This window comes from Tiliqua scincoides, chromosome 1 (genome assembly GCF_035046505.1).
Source record: "Tiliqua scincoides isolate rTilSci1 chromosome 1, rTilSci1.hap2, whole genome shotgun sequence".
Classification (NCBI taxonomy): Eukaryota; Metazoa; Chordata; class Lepidosauria; order Squamata; family Scincidae; genus Tiliqua; species Tiliqua scincoides.
The window spans coordinates 49336021-49355364 of record NC_089821.1 but is presented as its reverse complement, the minus strand read 5'-3'; the positions used below and the strand labels follow the sequence as shown (position 1 = coordinate 49355364).

Genomic DNA, 19344 nt, shown 5'->3' with positions numbered 1-19344 from the left:
CATTTCTGTAGGATCTGCCTCTGGGCCCCTATCAGTTACCAGACTTTTATTTCAAGAGTTGGCAGTCCTTTTGATGAGGCATCATCTGAGAGTGGCTGGAAGAGTTTCTGGTGGCTAGGTCATAATATGCATTGCGTTTTTTACTGGGAGCAGGGTTGTGTATTGGACTTGTCAAAAATATGTGGTCATTTAAATGGTCAAAGGTTAGGTAGACACTTTTCAGAACGGTAATTTATTAGAGCAATAACAAATGGTCTAATTACTCAAAAGAAATGTGTTGATTAAACAAAATGTAATTAATTATTGTAACTGTGAACACAGCTAGTTTAGTCTAAACATTAATATTCAAGACCAAACACTTTTTCCTGTCTGACTTTCTTCCCACCATTCCAGAATTGTGATGCCATGCATTAAAAGATGGAGGGGAAAAAAGCTGCACCATTATAACTATAAAAACCCAATGTTGGTTCCTGAAAGCTGTCATGCTAAGTAGACAGCAGACCAAGTTATCAGATCTGCCTTTTTGCTCCATTTCTGTTCTTTGCTTACTTAACAGGCTAATTGACCATCTTCCTCCTAATCCTGATATGAAACCCTTCTAATTAAAATTCAAGGCTTGCATTACATGGTATGAGGAAACCAAGTTACACTTCAGTTGGGGGGTTTTGCTGAAGTTCACTGCTGGTAGACAGTATGAAAGTGTGAAAAGGAGATGCTCCTCCCCAAACACTCTGGGATTTATGAAGATGCATGTTCCATATATATTTGTGTGGAGTGTTTAAGCAGGAGCACACAGGGGTATTGCAGCAGTTCCCAGGGCCCACCAGTGGGTCATGACCCAATTTTTGTTGGGTTGCAAAATGGACAAGGCAGATTAGGCTATGTGCATCAAGGGTTAAACAACCTGCTACTTTCCCCACAATTGGTGTTTGTGGCTGCAGACACCCAGATTGTGCAGAGGATGAGGTCAAGGGCATGAGTGGGGCATGGGTGGGGGCAATATTAGCACATTTGCGGGAAGTCCCTCGTGCCCTCTGTATCCACAGATGTCGGGAACTCTGTTGAGCCCTTAAGCACATTGCTGGTCTGACTATTCCAAGCAGGTTCCACCTCTTCCTGAGGTGTGCTAAGTGTGAAAGTGTTATACCTCAGGCATGCAGGCCTAGCACTTTCTACTTTCCACCATGTGTGTAGTAGTGAGTAGACACCCGGAAGTGTTAGGGCAAAATGCAGAAGAGGTCTGCTCCTCAGGGGACTCAGGCTTAGAGCACTGCTGCTGGAGATCCTGTCTCAGTGTTTTCCAGCTCAATGGGCTCCTTGCTTCCAGGCTCAAGCTCCTGAGTCCACTGTCTCCACAGCTGATGTTTTCTGACCAGTTAGCTCCTCCTCCCTGGTGTTGGAGCCCTGGCTGCCTTCAGAGGCTAGGGTCATGACAGTTTGGGGACACCTGCTTCCTCTTCACACATCATGATGTACATATCTACCATGATGTACACTGGAGGTGCCCAGCTGCTAGAGAAAGTGTCAGATCTGGGAGTTACACATGCACTACCACACTGGACATGCCCCAGGGAGCACCAATTGTAATGTGCCAAGTGTATACTTGTGCGTATGCATCTCTTTTCACATTTTCTGTACTGCAGCAAAGTCTAGTGGAAGCCAGCTCAGATGCGTTTCACCCAGTTCTTCCAATGGAATCTATAGAAAATGACATAGAAGGTTTGATGTGTCATTCTTGCCTTGGAGAGCAAAGCAATGAACTTCTTGTTTGCTCCTGGTGATCTGGGCTTGAACGCCAGGTCCCCCTGCCCTTTCAGAAGCAGCAAGTTTAGCAGAGCACCAGTGCACCCCGCAAAAAATGCAGCTAAACTGGAGTTTGAAGAAACACCTGTCTTTGATGTGTGCCATTGTGATGCTTTATGTCAATTCGCATCAGTCAAGCTTACAGTTTAACTCTTTTTCACATGCATGAAGCGGTTTGTCATTTCCCTGCATTTTAGGCAAAGGTGGGCAAGGTAATATAATTCTGTGGGTTGGCAGGCACTGAAGCAAGCCTCAGCTTTTAGCTTCGTGTGTTCCCAGTTGCCTGAATTTTCAGCGAGGAGTATCAGATGACTAAAGAAAATGAATGCTAATGAAATAGAAAGTGGTGGAAAGCCGCTGTAATGGTGGAAAGTTGCTCAGCTAATAGAACTGGTGTCAAAAGAGGGAAATGATACAGTTTTCCAATTGCTTTCCAAAATAAGTCTTTAAATATTTATGCTGCTGGCAGAAGAGAGAAAGTCAGAGTGCAAATCTTAAGGAAGTACCATTTTTGCAGACTTCTCCAAGTGGCTTCCTGTGGCCATCTAGGGCTGGTTTGAACATGCAAGGACATCGCTTGGTTTCTTAATACCTGATAACAGTACTGCTGTATGTCTGTGATTCCACCGAGGAAGTATTGTGCATGCCATGAAATATACAGCAATGATGTCTATGGTTCCTCTGTGAAGTCCCATTCACACATGCATTTACATGGCTGCAACAGAGCTGAATCTCCACCAGTGTCAAAAATCAGGTAGGGTAAAGGACATAATTTTGAAGTGAGAAGCGGTGGGTGGGAATGGGCACTCAGCCATTTCATCCACTATCACTATCCTGTACACTTTCACTATCACATCACTATCCTTGTGCTTCTGGACACTAGTTGGCCTTACAGCCCAATCCTCTCCTCCCACCCCCCGCCAATATAGTAGCGTCAAAATGACTACTGCTGCATCCTGCGGTGGGGGCAGTTGTAGAGGTCTCCTTGGGCAAGGGAACAATTGTTCTCTTACCTGTGGGTGAGCCTCTGCAGTGTGTGTGTGTGGGGGGGGGGGGTTTACTTGGACCAGCACTAGCTAAATAGCTGGCGTGGGTCTGTGTGGACCCATACTCTGGGATTGGGTCCAGGAAGGGGGCTAGAGTTCAATGGCTGCTGCTGCTGCCAAACCAGTCCCCTTCCCAGACCTGATCCATTCATCCACCACCCTCTTCCTGCTCAGTTTTGCCTCCTCCCTCCCCCATTCCACACACCCCCATCCTCTCTTGCCACTCCCGCTGACTTACCTACTCCAGCAGGTGGGAGAAGATGACTATGCAAGCAGGAAGATGCAGGCCTTCCTGCCAGCACTCTAGGTAGCATACTAGTGCACTGACTGAATGCCTTTTACTATTGGCACTTACTGTTTTATGGCTTTATGGTAGTCAGTGCCATTGGGAGAGAAGCACCAGCATCACATGGTAAGTATAGGATTGGGCTCTTATTCTCGGATCCAGGCTAGGCAGAGTTTTCCCCTGGAAATCTATTGCATGTCTAGAACACAACATCACTCGCCTTCCAACAGCCTTTTTCTAGCTTACAAGGGGTCATGAAGCAACATTGGAAGTACCTAGCAAAAGCAGTGGCCAGACTTTCTAGTTCCTGTTCCACGTCCAGTGCTTCTAGAATCCAATGTAAAAGGCACATTTTCTTTTCTGCATTTTGTCTGCTAATAGCTCTTAATGTGAAGTGTCCCTGACATTTCACACAGATTTTTAAAGCAATAATTTGTGAATTAAGCAGGCCCTGATTTCAGGAAAGGGCACTATGCTGCTCTTTCCATTTGGGAGTGACTCTTCTATCTGACACATAGCACCAGATTATTTTACACGCATGAGAAATTGGAGAGTTTTGCTAAAAGCATTCACGTCCAGTGTGCAAGTGCCTCATTTTCAAATGTAGCATGTTTCCCTAGAAATCTGGGGCTTAATATCATCAGTGTACTTACAATTTCCATAGAACGACAAGGATCTCAGAGAAAATAGCTATTTGAATGCTTGTATCCTGTGTGCCTGAAAATATGGTCGCACAGCACTTCCTCTACCGTGATAACTGCAGTGATAGGAGAGAGCTGAGATGCTGTTTCTGGTGATAATTGTCTTGTGTCAGTTGCCTGCCTTCCACGTTAGTGTCTGTCTTCACACTCAGAAACCAATTCACGCAAGTGCTAGACTGTTCACGGAGAGCCAAAGGGCCATTTAACAAACACGAGCCATAGACAGAGAGCATCGAGGTTTTAATTCGCACAGCCACAATTTATTATGTTTTCTGTGTATTGGCACACAAAGGGTCTTAATAGAAAGAAAAGCACCCTCTAGTTAGGTTTGATTTAAGGCTTAATTTAGGCCCTGAAAAAGGGTTAGTGCATCTTTACAGCCATCTTGTAATTCTCCGAGAGTCCTGCCATGAAGTTAGCCAAGTCCACATTTCAACACAAACAAGGTCACTTTGAGATCAAAGAAGCACCCAGACAACTACCTATATTCACCAAGAAAAGGTTCTTACCTTGATCCAGAAATTCAGCAAAATAGATGCTGACAATCCTCCTTCTTCAAAAGGAAGGTGCTGAAAAATATTACATGTCCAATATCAACGGTTGCAAAGGATTGCTAATCAAATCTGACACTTTTGTTCTGAACTGGCGCTGACTAAATATTTAACACCAATTACACCAGGCAGGCTGAATATAATGGCATGGAAAATATTTATTTTACTGGCAGCCCAGTCCCAACCTGTGCTGGTGCAGTGGAGCCAAGTGGCCTATGCTGAATCCAGTGCCAGTTAAGGAAAGGCTGGAGGTCTACTTGGGATAAGGGGATATTTTCCCTCTTACCCCATGCAACGCTTCAGGCTTGCCCAATGTGACTACTCAGATTTGCACCAGCTAAATAAGAACATAAGAACAGCCCCACTGGATCAGGCCATAGGCCCATCTAGTCCAGCTTCCTGTATCTCACAGCGGCCCACCAAATGCCCCAGGGAGCACACCAGATAACAAGAGACCTCATCCTGGTGCCCTCCCCTACATCTGGCATTCTGACTTAACCCATTTCTAAAATCAGGAGGTTGCGCATACACATCATGGCTTGTACCCCATAATGGATTTTTCCTCCAGAAACTTGTCCAATCCCCTTTTAAAGGCGTCTAGGCTAGACGCCAGCACCACATCCTGTGGCAAGGAGTTCCACAGACCGACCACACGCTGAGTAAAGAAATATTTTCTTTTGTCTGTCCTAACCCGCCCAACACTCAATTTTAGTGGATGTCCCCTGGTTCTGGTATTATGTGAGAGTGTAAAGAGCATCTCCCTATCCACTCTGTCCATTCCCTGCATAATTTTGTATGTCTCAATCATGTCCCCCCTCAAGCGTCTCTTCTCTAGGCTGAAGAGGCCCAAACGCCGTAGCCTTTCCTCATAAGGAAGGTGCCCCAGCCCCGTAATCATTTTAGTCGCTCTCTTTTGCACCTTTTCCATTTCCACTATGTCTTTTTTGAGATGCGGCGACCAGAACTGGACACAATACTCCAGGTGTGGCCTTACCATCGATTTGTACAACGGCATTATAATACTAGCCGTTTTGTTCTCAATACCCTTCCTAATGATCCCAAGCATAGAATTGGCCTTCTTCACTGCCGCTGCACATTGGGTCAACACTTTCATCGACCTGTCCACCACCACCCCAAGATCTCTCTCCTGATCTGTCACAGACAGCTCAGAACCCATCAGCCTATATCTAAAGTTTTGATTTTTTGCCCCAATGTGCATGACTTTACACTTACTGACATTGAAGCGCATCTGCCATTTTGCTGCCCATTCTGCCAGTCTGGAGAGATCCTTCTGGAGCTCCTCACAATCACTTCTGGTCTTTACCACTCGGAAAAGTTTGATGTCGTCTGCAAACTTAGCCACTTCACTGCTCAACCCTGTCTCCAGGTCATTTATGAAGAGGTTGAAAAGCACCGGTCCCAGGACAGATCCTTGGGGCACACCACTTTTCACCTCTCTCCATTGTGAAAATTGCCCATTGACACCCACTCTCTGCTTCCTGGCCTCCAGGAACTTACCCTTACAGAAGCCATGCTGACTCTCCCTCAGCAAGGCTTGTTCGTCTACGTGTTTTGAGATCCTATCTTTGATGAGGCATTCCACCATCTTACCCGGTATGGATGTTAGGCTGACCGGCCTATAGTTTCCCGGGTCCCCCCTCTTTCCCTTTTTAAAAATAGGCGTGACATTTGCTATCTTCCAATCTTCTGGCACCGTGGCTGTTTTGAGGGACAAGTTGCATACCTTAGTCAAGAGATCTGCAACTTCATTCTTCAATTCATTAATAACCCTTGGGTGGATGCCATCAGGGCCCGGTGACTTATTGATCTTTAATTTATCAATGAGGTCTGAAACATCTTCTCTTTTAACCTCTATCTGACTTAACCCCTCGGTCAGGAGGGGCCATTCGGGCAGTGGTATCTGCCCGAGGTCTTCTGCCGTGAAGACAGATGCAAAGAACTCATTTAATTTCTCTGCCATCTCTAAGTCTCCTTTTATTTCCCCTTTCCCTCCCTCACCATCCAGAGGGCCAACCGCTTCTCTGGCGGGTTTCCTGCTTCTAACATATTTGAAGAAGCTTTTATTATTCCCCTTAATGTTGCTGGCCATGCGTTCCTCATAGTCTCGCTTGGCCTCCCATATCACCTTCTTACATTTCTTTTGCCACAGTTTATGTTCCTTTTTATTCTCCTCATTAGGGCAAGACTTCCATTTACGGAAGGAAGCTTCCTTGCCCTTCACAGCCTCTCTAACTTGGCTGGTTAGCCATGCGGGCACCCTCCTGGATTTAGTGGAACCCTTCTTTCTTTGCGGTATACATCTCTGCTGGGCCTCTATTACTGTTGTTTTAAGCAGCCTCCATGCACTCTGGAGAGATTGGACTCTTTTTACCCTCCCTTTCAACCTCCTTCTAACCAGCCTCCTCATTTGAGGGAAGTCCGCCCATCGGAAGTCAAGGGTTTTTGTTAGAGATTTGCCTGGTATTCTTCCCCCAACGTGCACGTCAAAACGGATCGCAGCATGATCACTGTTCCCCAATGTTTCAGTAACGTTTACATCTCTAACCAGGTCCTGCGTACCGCACAAAATTAAATCCAGAGTCACCTGTCCTCTGGTGGGCTCCGTGACTAGCTGATCTAAGCCACAGTCATTTAGCACGTCAAGAAATCCGGTTTCCTTATCGTGACCAGAACACAAATTGACCCAGTCAATATGAGGATAATTGAAGTCCCCCATGATTACAACCCTGTCCCTCCTTGTCACCTCCCTGATCTGTTTCCTCATTTCAAGGTCCCCATCCGATTTCTGGTCTGGAGGATGATAGCACGCCCCCAGTATTACATCGCTGCACAAGCCTGGTAATTTAACCCACAGAGATTCTACGGTGGAGTCGGACCCACCTTCAATCTCTACTTTGCTGGATTCTATCCCTTCCTTAACATAAAGGGCCACTCCACCTCCAACACGCCCCTGCCTGTCCCTCCTGTAGAGTTTATAGCCCGGGATTGCGGTATCCCACTGATTCTCCGCATTCCACCAGGTTTCCATTATGCCCACTATGTCAATATTTTCCCTTGTCACTAGACATTCCAGTTCTCCCACCTTTGCTTGTAGACTTCGGGCATTCGCATAAAAGCATTTATACACGGAATGCCCCAGGATGGGCTGCTTATTCGCTCCTTTGTCCCCGCATCCTCTCATCCCTGCCAGGGCCTCTGAGAAGAATTTTATCAGGAGGTACAAAATTTCTTTTGAGCCCCAATCCAAAGGAGGAGGAAATGAAACAGAGTGGGGGAGGGTGGTGAGGGGGCAAAGTAAGGCAAGGGGAGGGTGGCAACAGCCGGACAAGTCTTTGGAGCCCAGGTCTACTGGGCTTCCCAATGCAGAGTCCAGGTCTACCTGCCTGTGCAGCTAGAGAGTAATATGGAAAACCAAATGCACTCCAAAGTCTCTCTAAAATATTTTAAATATAGAAAATCCCCTGTTCCACCCTCCCCCAGCCCTACACCCCTCCCTGCCTCCATTCTGCCCTCCCGCCAACCTCCCCTGGCCCTGCACCCCTCAGTGGAATACTCACCTCCACCAGCAGCTGAAAATGCTGGTGAAATGCAGCACCAGTGGTCAGTGCTGCTTGCATTGGTCATAAATGTCCTTCACAGCATGTTTGTGACACTCTGGGCCGCCGCTGCGCTAGTGGAAGATAAGTATAGGACTGCACTGTCAATGTAGTTCCTTTCATGTTAAGAATAAATGCAAATCAACTAAGGGTGATCCCCCCTTTTGTAAGACATAAGATACAAATTATTGACTGAAGAATGTGATGGTAGTCTCTTGAACTATTTTGGTATAAGTGCCCTGAGTAAGGATGAGTGTCAGAGAAGGATGTGTACCTCTTGTTGATCACTTGCTGATCAGGGAGAAAAAGAGGGAAAGTAGACACACTGGATCCAGCATATGCGTCCTTCAGAACACTTGTTCCCAACCCGTGATCTGTGGACCGTTGGTGGTCTGCAAGACCCTGAGAAGTGGTCCTCGAGGGCTCAAGAAAAAGAAAGATCACCATTGATCACTTCCAGCATCTCACCAGGTGGGCACCCCCCATGGACCACCAGAGAGGTTGGAAGATGGACCACCCACAGCTGACACTGAAGTGTCAGTTGCAGCTGAAGGTGGCCCATTTTCTGTCCTCTCTAGTAGTCCATGGGGGAACACTTGTTTGCTTCCCCACGAATCACCGTAGAGGGTGGAGAATGGTCTGCCCATGGCTGCAGCTGCCAACTAAAGCAGCAACCCAGAAATCTCCCCTATAAATAATAAATTTAATGGATCTCTAATATGTCTTCTCTCATTATTACAAATTTAGTTGTATTTTTGTGTGCAAGGGGTGGGGGGCATGTGGTCCATGACAATTCCAGTTTTTGACTCAGTGGTCCACTGGCTCCTAAAGATTGAGAACTACTGCTTCAGAAGGTGATGAGTGACATCAGAGTTAGTTTTTGTAGTAAGTGCATGGTCCAGGAGTACACTATCTGTACTCTGATTGCTGGATATTTACACTGGAAACAGCTGCACATGTCAAACCAATTATCCCAGTGATGTCCCACTAATTGAATGTCTGATTGCAATGGGACTAACCCTCCTAAGGGCCAAAGTAAATGCTCATGCTATCCAGGCATGCTTCATAGAGGAAGCTCCACTGACTGGGATGAACAGAAAAAGAAGGTTCACTCTTCCCCCATACACTGTTTTCAAGCTGAAAATTGTGCCACGAAAGCAACAATTTTCTCACATCTCTGCTTCAGGAGCAAATTGCTTTACCAGTGGGAAGGGTGCTTTGAGCTTGAAAATGGCATGTGGAGGAAAAGTGAACTTTCCCCTCCTCATGTGTCCTGGTCTCAACCAGGGTCACCAGCCTGCATGCTTGTTTTTAGCCCCCCCCCCCCAAAAAAAAAAACAACAAAAAAAACAAAAAACAAAAGGGAGATTCTGTTTGGAGGTACAGTAAAAAGTACACATCTAGGTTGTCGAAGAAGTCAGCTTTTTTTGCATATGTTTGGGTTTGGCTGAAACCAAAAGTATCTGCAGGACAGAAAGCAAAATAAAGCAGCAAAGCAATCAAAACATTTCAAATTTTAAAATGTGGACTTGAACCTGAAACTAACTCTCTCTCTCTCTCTCTTTCTCTCCAATCTCCTACATTCCCAAATATCTGCTCCTGAAGATTGGACAGACCCTTAAGATCTGGGTATGTTCCATTGGGGGCTGAAGAGGGGAGGAGAATCAGTGAAAACCACCACCTCCATGCATGATCACAGAACAGCATGAGTGGAAGTCAAAGTTTGAAAACAACTCATTTTTACATATGCTAACCATCAAATGCTATTGAATATCATCAATATAACTGCAGATTAGTTTACTTAATTACAGTAAGTTCCTGCTTCCCAATGGGCTTGCAATATGATCAAATCACTTTACTGTGAAGCTCCATGGCAAAACAAGGCTCACTCTATATACAATTTAAGTTATAACAAAAAGGACGCAATCGTAACTGTGCCCAGGGACGGTCAAGTCTCTTGCGCTGGCCCGAAAGGGTCTCAAACGTGCCTTAAAGCATGTTTGCACCTCCTCGTGTGTCAACTGGACAAACACAGGGATGTGTGCCAGCCCGCGGAGGTTGTAGCCAGTCTCCTTGCTGACGGGGATGGGTAGCTCTGAGCCAGCCGGGCTTGGCTGGTGTAGGGGTGTGGGGGGTGTGGGGAGGGGGGGGAGGGGAGGAGACAGGGAGGAGGAATTTTGGAGAGGGGGGAGGTTGGGCGGCAGGTGGGCCCATGAGTGGGTGGGTGGGGAGTGGGGGGTGGGGCAAGGACCAGGCAGTTATGCAGGATACTAGCCTGATTCCCAGGTGGTGCAGAGCAGCTCCAGGCTGCTCTGTTCTGCTCGGATCTGCACCATCTCTTTAGGTGGCACAGATCTGAGTAGACCCTGTGGCTCTCCCTATGGTAAGGGGAATTTTTCCCCTTGCCTGGGGCCGAGCCTCAGCCAACCCCAAACTCGCACTGGATACAACGCAGGCCAGCTGGCCTGCCTGTTCCAGTGCAATATAGGATTGCACTGTCATTTATAAACAAAGGTTACTTGCTGTATGGTAGGCTGATGACTGCCTCCAACAGTAGCTCATGGGTGACAGAAAAGCCAGTCAGTGATTGTGAGCATTCAGTAGTGCCTCAGCCAACAGCAGTGTGTGTAACATCGTGGCTATGTGTGTTTGAGGGAAGGAGAAATGGAAGGCAAAGTCTTTGAAGCTGCAGCTCAGTCCTGGTAGGAGTATTTTAAAAGCAGAGTAATGGCCCCTCAGGAGCACAGAAAGCATCTTTTAAATCACTTTCTAGAGAGGGGAATAGTTCAATTCTGTAGGCAAAGTTGAGACCTGGGAATGCATCCCCCCCCCCAAAAAAAAATGTATTATTGGATTCATATGACAATATGTTCACAATACTGTGGTGTCTCTGGAACAGATCACCATCATAAAGTGAGGGTACACTGCAAATACTACCAACCATGTACATAGCACTGCTCAGAGACATACAAGCAAAAGTCAGGCCTTCACCTCAAGGGTCTTGCAATCTAAATTACCAAACAATGTTATGGAGGGTGCCCCTCCTGCAATTTCTGTGGTTGCCGCCAAAGAAAATGCTTTTGTTGGCTGGGATGAGCTATTGATCCTGCTGTTCTTCTCCTTCCCTTACCTGAAACAATTGTGCAGATCAAGGATCCAGGGGGACCACGGTCGAGCGTTAGGGTTGCAAGGTGGTCATGCTATCAATGGCTCCCTAAGCATGACCTTGTAGATCACAAACCCTGGAACTGTGGACTCCACCCAGCTATGCCGTGTTTTTGCAAGAGCAATGGAACAAGACATCTCTGTCACCCTCCAAATCATGTACTACAAGGGGCTTTACTTCATGTGGCACAAACTTTATGACAAGCCCATGTGAGCTAAAGCCAGTCTGCAGCCCTGGACAGCCAATCTGCCTTAATCCCTCTGACTGGTGCTGTATGTGACATTGAGCCTCTGTTGGTATACTGAAGCCTTTGGAATGAAACCAGAGTACTTAATGCATTATAAACAGCCCTATTAGAGTTGAATTGGCTGGCAGAAGACAGGTCACAAATTCCAGAGCCATTTTCTGAGCTTGTATTAATAAGTGCAGCTCTTTTAATATCAGTTCAGCTATTTCCAACCCAATCCTATCCTTGAGTTACACGTTCCGGTGGTGTAATGCAATTTCCGGCTGTCTCAAATGTGACATGCCAAAGAGTGTGGCTTGGCCATTGGCAGAAGCAGCAAGCAGTTGGGTCTATGTGGTGACTGACCAGAGACACTCACCACCGGAGGTAAGACCACAGTGTTGATGAGAGGGTGCCAGGGAGGAGGCAGGTGCATGTGGGCAGAACAGGGAGGCAACAGGGAGGAGGATGAATCAGGCCCAGGAAGGGGGCAGGTTCAGTGGCAGCAGCGCCCAGTGAATCCTGATCCCCTTCCCAAAGCCGATCAGCCTTCACAGGCAGGTCTACAGGTCCATACCAACTTGTGCCAGTGATATCCACTGACCAATGGGGCAATGGAGGCTTATCTTGGGGATAACACCAAGATAACCCCTTTCCCCACTGGAGGCCAAAACTCTGGAAGGAGCAGCGGCTGTCTTGGCGCTGTTGCAATCCTGTGTGGGGAGTTAGTTAGGACTGGGCTATTAAAATGATTCCTAGTGATCTTCTGAACAGTCTCAGTGAAGACAAGAAATGTCTTCCATGGATACCATAGCTATATCAGTTTGTCCATCCATCCATCTCTAAAGTGGGATGACAGCATAGAGTATCCAGGGACCTAAATGGGAGGTGGGGAGAGGTGAGTAGGAGTGGTACTCTCTACTGATGGTAGAGAGTCTCTGCCTTTGCAGAAAAACAGCAGAGAGCTCTCAGTGGTTGTGGTTGTGGCCTTCCCAGGATTTCTCACTTAGCTAATTCCCTGCTGCTGCTTCAGAAACAAAGAGATATGAGCAACTCCTTCACCTTCACATCATCTTTGAACCTGCCTTCCTATATACAAAGGGGGGCTTCAGGGATGAAGGGGTCTTTGCTTGCACTATTACTGCATCTGAATCTCAAAATTATTAGGCACCAACACTTTTACAGCCCAAATGTATGGGCCGGTTATGGTAGAGGATCTAACAATCTGCTGCCATAAGTGACCTTGCAATGGTACAAACATCACTGTTGTGCATTATAGAGCCGCTAGTGGAAAATAGGCAGAGGTTCAGTGCACCTGCCCAAAGTACCCAGACATTCCACTGGTGCAGTTAAGGAGGTAGAGGTGGTGGTTCATGGTTGATTCTGGTAGGGTGTGGACTGAACAAGGGAGGCAGTTCAAGGGCAGGAGAGGGAGGATCTCAGTGGCTGTTGTGCATGCCCACCATCTCTGGACCTGCCCCCTTCTTCTCCATAGATTTACACCAGCAAAATAGCTGATATGGGTTTCCTGTAGGCAATCAGACAGCCTACAGGAAAGTAAGTAAAGAATATTTTTACTTACCTCTTGCTGGCAATTGAATCCCCCCTACCATAGCATGCAGTGCCCAAGCTGTTGGTATAGATGCATGCTATGGACTAGTAAAGGATGGGATTGGAGGGTGCAATCCATTGAGTGCTGTTTCTGCTCAGCTCCGCCTGATTCCAGCGTGCTTTAGCACATGAGCAGTGCTCAGTTGATTGTGACCAAAGTGCCATGCAAGTGAATGCAGGACATGAAAGAAGCCAGTAGAAAAGCCCTGGGCTATTGCAGAATGGTGATTGAAATTATTCAGTTATCTGTACTCCTGTTAAGATATCTATAAATATCTGCACTCCACAGGGTGCTGCTGCAATTTCTGATGGCTTCCCAGACGAAAGCCACTTCTTCAACGGCAGGTTAAAGTTGCAAGTACTTGATATCTATTAAAAGGCAAGGGACTTGCTTATGAAGGTCATTTTTCAATTGAACAGTTTACTGGAGGGCACCGCCAAATGCAGTTAGCGGTGTTTTGTGTCACAAATTTTGCAATCAGAGAATATAAACGTGAAGGCACTCTCTTGCAGCAACTTTATTACCAAATGTGCGATGAAAAAAGAAACCCTGAGCTTAATAAGGTAACAAAAATGGGAGAGGGGGGGCATTTTCATTAAAGCAGTGTGCTTGTTAATTGGAATTGTGCAGATGCCTAATGAATGAGGGAAAGGTAATTTTAAAACGGTTTGGCTTACTTAACTTTTCCCCTCGCTCTGAGCAGAACAAATGTAACTTTTTTCACAAAATAAATTTGGCCTGTTATTGGAAAGTTTCTAATGAACTATTTCATGGATGCCCGAGAAAACAAATTGCACTCGGATATCTTATTTTTTTTCTCCCCTGGCACGTCTAAATATTCACAGATGTTACAAATGCTCTCCATTAGATTGTACACGTTTGCTACAAGGGCACCTCTGTGTTTACAGCAAATTTTATTTTAGGAAGAGAGGACTTTCCCTGAACCTCTTTTGTGCCAAGATTGAAACCATATGGGGAAAGATGTGACCTGTGTTTTTATAAAATACTGTCCTCTACTGGATGGAACATGTTATGTCTGGTTTGTGTCAATCGGTTCCCAAAGTGGCAAGGTGAAGATGTTCCATCTTTATTTCACTCAGCAGAGGCCTGGGTGTGCAATAGTTTTCACTTGTGCAAAGCTCACCAAAAGGAGGTTTTTAATAGGTGAAGTGGTGGCCTATTTTGGTGCAAAGCAAGGCAGTGGGACTGAGTTCCCTTCCCACCATTTGTGATGCAAGATCCCAATTCAGAGGAAAGAGGGGGAGCAAAGATATGGTATATTTACATACTTTAATGTACGCATAGGCAAATAAAATCATGCCTAACATGATTTGTTTTTTTAAAAACAGGCAGGAGGGAAGGAAGAAAGAAGACTCTAGACCAACTTAAAAATGTGCCAGTCATAAATCCTTATATGCGATATCATCAACTCATGCAGACATTCACAAATGGCAGAGTATATCCTAGTGATGGGACCAGACTCTGCAATTAGTGGATCCAGTTGATAAGTGTTGGAGGTACTTATCCAGTGGATAAGTGATTAATTTCAAAATCCATATGAAATCCCCAGATGTTGTCCAATATGAACCTGAGAAGGGCCAAAGTAGTTTAGGCTTCCCTGAGACCTTCAGGTTCCTAGAACTCTTATTCAGTTGTGTGAGCGTCATCAAGTTGGCCACTGGGTTTTTTGTTGGTTACTGATTTGTTGGGTGATCCATACTGTTATGTAGTAAAATAGATGAATAAATCAAATTAATGGGATTACATCAACCCTTGGGATACCACTGCATTTAGGTTGTGTATGATATTGTGATTCTGTATGGTCTGGTATCAGAGGAGGTCCACCATGGGGGTGACATAATGAGCTCTCACATCGGGTGTCGCAAATCCTAGTAATGTCTCTGGTGCCAACCTCTGCTCCTCCTAGTAGCCAATCTGCGGGCAGAAGCAACCTAATCGATGGACTGGCACTTTCCTTGGCTGTCAGAGCAGAAGTGTGTACAGGAGCCACTGATATGACCACCCTGGCCATCCACCTGGAACTGTGGAATTGCTAAGAGGCTTCCATGCTTGCTGATGATGGAAGGCATTCCTTCCCTTGCTGGGAATTCTTGGTGCTGTGGTGGGGCTGCAGGCAGAGGAAGTCAGCTGAGTGCTTTAGAGCAGTCATGGGCAAATCCTCCATACCCCAATTCCGAACCAGTTTAGTATTTATTTTTATGTACTCTTTTAAAAGTTTTTTACTCCACAGAATTCCCAGAGGATTTGAGATGACTTAACTCTTAAAATATGGTAAAAAAAAACAAAACACACACACCATAAAACAACACTCCCAAAAACATAACACAGAATAAAACCAACACAGAGAAGACAAAGGGAGAGCATTGGCCAAAAGCAACTGTAAGTTTAAATGTGATCCAAAAAAAGACAAAGAAAATAAATAGATCTTTAGGATTCCATGAAATATGAAAAGATGCAAAGCAAACTTACATACCTTTTCAATGAACATTTGGATTAATCTGTTTTCTGGGAGTTGTCGCCTGGCTCATAATATTAATGCATACTTTGATGGTGCTATACTGTGCGTATTTATCAGTGCCTGGAAATTTAGTTTCATCAGACCCCATAGCATCCAGCTGCCCCATCTACCAATCAATCCAGCTGCCCCATCTACCAATCAAACATGCCCAGGAACAAGAGAGGATTTGACAGTGGATGGAGGACAACAATCACTCTGAACAACATGTACCACATGTAACTAAATGGCAGTGTTGGGAACTTGAGTCAGTGACTCAGACTCGAGTTGTGAAAATGCATGATTTTTGCTGACTCAGTGACTTGTGAGTCACACGTGTGGAAGACTCTGAAAAAGATTCGAGTCAGCCCCCCCCCCGCTCTGCACTCGTTCCTGCACGTGCTGACTCGAGTCTGCCTGTGTCTGGAGGTGCCTGTTCACTGTTTTAGCTATGTGGAAAACCTCGTGGGGCAAGCATTCTGACAGCGAGCAGCAGGAAGTTTCAGCTGGGACGCAGGAAAGGGTTAATGCGAGTAGCAGCAGGGAGGTAGGACTGGACTCTCTTTTCCCATCTCTGATAGGAAGGATGAAATGGATGATCATTGGACATAGGACAGGCATTCTCATATTTCTATTGGATGAGGAGGGCAGGAGAAGGACCAACCCTCATTGAATGAATGGCTAGAGTGGGACTACTTCTGAGTACAGTTCAAGGATTGGGTTGTCATGGTAAGTCTCCCAGCTGCTGCTTGTGACCCTCTTCCCTCTTGCTGCTTCTGTCCCAGCTCTCACTCAGTCCCTCCCACTCCCTCCCAACCTGTTACAGATGGAAGGGGGCAGCAGGGGAGTGAGTAAAGAGAACTCCAAGTCAGACAGACAGACAGACAGACAGACACGCACACGCACATGCACACGCGCGCGCGCACACACGCGCACACACACACACATCCAGCAGCAGCCCCATTTTTCCCACAACTGACTTTTAAAAGGGGGCGACTTTGCCCAGGGAAAGAGAGGAGGCAGGGCAGCAATCATGCTTTGCAGGCTTGATTCTGTTGTTACTGGGGAGGGGGACCCTCATTGAATGAGCAGCTAAAGAGAGACTACTTCTGAGTAGCGCTGCAAGGATTGGGTCATCTTGGTAAACCTCCCAACTGCTGCTCATGACCCGCCTCCTTCCTCTTGCCGCTTCCCAGCTCTCTTATCGTCTCTCCCCCACTTCCTGCCCTCTTCACAGATGAGTAGGGACAGGAGGGGAGTGTTCAAAGAGAGCTCCAACACACACACACAAATGCTCCCAGCAGCAGCCCTGTTTTTTCCACTCTTTAAAGGGGGGCTTTTTAAAGGGAGGGGGTGACTCAACTCGAGTCCATTAGGGTCACTAAAGGGTGACTCAGCGACTTGGAAAGTGCTCCCATTATGATTCTTTTTGAGTCGAGTTGTGGGGGGCAGCGACTTGACTCGAGTCAAGCCATGCTGGGTTTTCCCAACACAGATAAATGGTGTCAGGGAGGGGGTGTAGGGCCAGCGGAGCTCAGCTCCACTGGATCCACGCAGCCCAACATGGGACAGGCTTGATTCTGAGTCGGCTAAAAAGCTGCCACAGAATTGAGTAGCCCCACTGCAGGGCTACTCCCTTACCCGGGGGAAGGGGACAAAAGTCCCTTCCCCAAAGGAGCTGCCAGTGGATGCCAGATGTGGTTAGGATGCTGCTGCAGCCATTTTCGAGAGCACGGCAGCCCCGCACACTGGGTAGCTCAGGATTGGACTATAAATAATAGGTACTATTATTATTAGGAATATTAATATACCCCATTTCAACAAAACGAGGAACCAAAAAGTGGTTTTCAGGGAAAAATATATAGTGATGCCCAGTTTCCACATTATTTTTAGGATGTGGAAAAAGTGCCATGAATTGATGGTTCTATGTCATTTTCAGATGACACACCCTCTGAATTAGCCCTCATAGAAAAGATCTGGTATTCACCATGTCAGGAGGAGCTTTAGATTCCACTGGGTTTCTGTGCATAGCAAAGACAAGATCGCACAACCTGTATCTGGAAAAGCACTTTGCCCAATGACAAAGATAGGATAAACTTACTTCGTAATAATTTAGCACATTGGAAAGTAATATGACAATTAAATCTTATCGCTGATGACATCCAAGAGATAAGGCTACTAGGAAAAAGAGATTTGGAAAGAAGATGGAATGCATGCGGAAAACAAGTAGGGAAAAAAAACTTATAGGCTTTTTGTCTGAAGCAGATGGCAATTTCAAACAGGTGCATGACTTGCTTTATAAACAAAACACAGGAGGTATTTTAAAATGATTTGATTAGTTGTTTAAAGAACTGGGACTCATTAGCTATATAGTAATCACACTGATAAGGAGTGGGAAAAAGGCTAGTGTTCTGCCAAAACTAAATGCATCAGATAAAAGCCCATTAGTACTGAGAAATGAAATAAAAGCTGAACTCCACCTTATGGTAGAATTATTAGACATCATTGAACAGATGAAGTTGCTATCAGAGCGGACCTACCAAATGCTCACATTTTTTTATTTTTTCAAAAGCTTTTGGCTTCAGGTACAAGGGTTGGGAGAAGGACGTTGCTCACAAGCCGCATTTTCAGAAATCAGCTGGAAAGTTCCATCAAGACCTCAGATCATTATGCTCAGACCATTAGATTTCTAACAGCCTCATCCTAAAGGAATGTGAATGCATACACAGCTGCGGTGATGACATCAAAGCAACTACAGTGACATCATCAGTTTCACCAGACCCGTTGATTTCAGTAAGTGTCAGCACAATTACTTCTGCATTGGATTCTGGCCTTTGCTGCATTTTCCTTTTCCCATAATAGAGAAGCTGCTTTATACCAATTAAACCTCTGATCCATTTTGCTCAGTATTGTCCACACCAGGGGTGGGCAAACATTTGGCAGGGCCACATCATCCCTCTGACACTGTGTTGGGGGCAGTGGAAAAAAAAGAATTCATTTACATTTCAAATTTGAATAAATTTACATAGATATACAAAAAGAGATGGAACTTATATGAATGAATGAATTTTACTAAGCCTATTTATAATACAAATGGGAACTATAATACAGGCATGTAGAGCTACATGAGAACTACGAACTGTTTGCCACACACCTCTTGCACAGTGAAAACATACAGACCAAGCCAGAAACACATGGAGACATAAATTGTTCAGAGGAATTGGGGGGGGGGCAGTTTAAAAGCCCAGGAAAAGCAGAAAACACATGGAGACTATAAAAGGCCTTGCTCTATCTCGGCCCACAGCTTGCGTCTGGCAATTGTGACTATCAGTCGTGGTCCAGCGCAGGCTCCAACAGTCTCTGATGGACCAGAGGCTCATTGGAGGCTGGGGGCTCCCTGTGGGCCTAATTGGAGGTCCCCGACAGCGGCAAATGGTTCGGGGTTTGCCCACCCCTGGTCTACACAGAGTGAGAGCAGCTTTCCAGGTGGTTCTTTCTCAGTCACCTCATGCCAAGGATGAACCTGGGCCTTCTGCTTGGACAACATGGGCTCTGACACTGAGGTTTGGCCCACCTCCAGTGGAAAATTCTTTCCATATTTCAGTGGAAATATTTCAGTTTCTCTGCCTGGCAAATACATCCCCAATTTAAGAACAGGTCAGTTTCCAGGGGTTTGTACCAGTGGTGTAGCTCTAGGCGGGTAGTGTGGTAAGTATTGCAGGCACCACAACGTGGCAAGTAAGTGGCCCCCCTACTCATTGTTGGAGCCATTCTGGGCAGCGATAGCAACGCACCTGCGCATTGCCATTACTGCCCGGAAT

The 19344-nt window shown here is 46.0% G+C and overlaps 1 long non-coding RNA gene across 1 annotated transcript; it reads right to left on the bottom strand.

Moving 5' to 3' along the window:
- Positions 1–245: 245 nt before the first annotated feature.
- Positions 246–13194, bottom strand: LOC136659659 (uncharacterized). The gene is made up of 4 exons (XR_010794873.1): positions 12979–13194; positions 7966–8078; positions 4346–4405; positions 246–1698 (listed from the first exon to the last, which is right to left on the bottom strand). It is a non-coding gene; the product is annotated as an uncharacterized lncRNA (long non-coding RNA).
- Positions 13195–19344: the final 6150 nt, after the last annotated feature.